Genomic DNA, 1,823 nt, shown 5'->3' with positions numbered 1-1,823 from the left:
TTAACGACATCAAGTAGAGGAATGTTGACTTTCACCTGTTTCAACACCTCTAGGATATCCTGAGAGTTAGAGAGAGGTTTTGGTGAAACCAACCGTTGGGGGAATGGAGCAACTGGCTTCTCTAGAAGTTCCGGTTCTACTTTTTGTGGGGCATCACTGGATCCATCATTGTTGTCCTCTTCTGGTTCTTGAGGCTTTTCGGGCCTAACCGGAAGAGTTTTATCAATGATCTTCCCACTCCTAAGAGTGGTGATGGATTTAGCATGCCCCATCGGATTTGAAGAGTTGGGATCATTATTCTCGTATTGCGGTTTAGGATTGGGGAGAGGTTGTGCAAGAAGCATCCCCTTTTCTATAACCGTCATACGAGAATCTATCTTTTGCATAAAATCTGTAATTCCCCGCATTGCTTGAGCCAGCTCTTGTATGGGATTTTGAACCGGTTCCTCTTGAGGTTTCACTTGATTTGGATTTTGATTGAAGAAACTTGGAGGAGTAGCTGTCTATCCATTCCTCCAACTAAAGTTTGGATGATTTTTCCAGCCAGGGTTGTATGTGTTGGAGTTAGGTCCAGTAAAAGGTCTTTGATAGTTGTTTACGGCATTGGCTTGTTCATTCAACACTCCTCGAAAGGCAGGTATTGTAGGACAGTTTTCAGTTGTGTGAATGTTGCAATCACAGATGCCGCAAACAATTTCATTGACCTTATCCTTCTTTCCTTCCATGGCCTCAACTTTCCTTATGAGCGTAGTCACTTTACACTTGAGATCATCCTCTTCTTTCAAGAGATATAATCCACCTTTCTCCTTTAATTGAGTCGGCCTAGACGTGGTGTTCGACTTTGGGTAATAGTCCCAAGATTGTGTTTTTCAGCAAACTATCGAGGTAGTCCCATACCTCGTCGATATCTTTATTAATGAACTCTCCATTACACATTGTCTCGACCATTTGGCGCATGGAAGATGTCAGTCCATCATAGAAAAAATTTGTAATGCGCCACGTTTCAAATCCGTGTTGTGGGCATGAACTGACCAAATCTTTGAACCTTTCCCAACATTGAAAGAATGTTTCATCTTCCTTTTGGGCAAAGTTCATGATCGCTTTTCTGAGGGTAATCGTTTTATGATGTGGGAAGAATTTTTTTATGAATTCCCTCTGCATGTCGTTCCATGTGCCAATGGATCTAGGACGTAGTGAATGTAACCACGTCTTAGCTTTCTCTTTTAAGGAAAAAGGAAAGAGTTTCAGCCTAATTGTATCCTCAGATACATTAAGAAAATATAATGTAGCTATAATCTCATCGAACTCTTTTAAATGTAAATATGGACTTTCTGATTCAAGTCCATGGAATTTGGGAAGGAGTTAGATAACTCCTGGCTTGATGTCCATTTGTCCTGTATTTTCAGGAAAAATCATGCATGAGGGCGTACTCACTCCCGCCGGTTGTAGAAAATCTCGTAAAGTACGAGGCGGGGGTGCCTGTTGCACCTCATTTTCATCTTGGGTATCCTCCACCCTGGGTGGAAGTAGAGGAGGTTGGTCTTCAGCCATAACCTCAGTTAACTCAGGGGATTTCGAGCGGTGTCTAATCCTGCGATGGATAGTCAACCCCTCAACCAATCCTCCTTCAGTTAAGAGACGTCGAGTGTTGTCACGGGCCCACTTGGGCATGAAAACACTCGCAGCCCTCAATTAAAAACCTAATCCTAAGAAAGGAAAAGAAAATCTAGAAGGAAAGAGAGAGTTGGAAAGAAATTACCAAATTGAAGTCCTAAGTTAAAAACCTGCAAAATAAAATAAAAATAAGTTAGATTCTAAAAAGA

General features: G+C 41.6%; 1 non-coding gene across 1 annotated transcript; it reads left to right on the top strand.

Annotated features, from left to right (window-relative positions):
* Positions 1–1,006: 1,006 nt before the first annotated feature.
* Positions 1,007–1,113, top strand: LOC131222182 (small nucleolar RNA R71). The gene has a single exon (XR_009159889.1). It is a non-coding gene; the product is annotated as a small nucleolar RNA R71 (small nucleolar RNA).
* The last annotated feature ends 710 nt before the right edge of the window (positions 1,114–1,823 follow it).

The sequence above is a fragment of the Magnolia sinica genome, chromosome 12, assembly GCF_029962835.1.
Source record: "Magnolia sinica isolate HGM2019 chromosome 12, MsV1, whole genome shotgun sequence".
NCBI classification, from domain to species: domain Eukaryota; kingdom Viridiplantae; phylum Streptophyta; class Magnoliopsida; order Magnoliales; family Magnoliaceae; genus Magnolia; species Magnolia sinica.
This window is presented reverse-complemented; position numbering and strand designations above follow the sequence as displayed.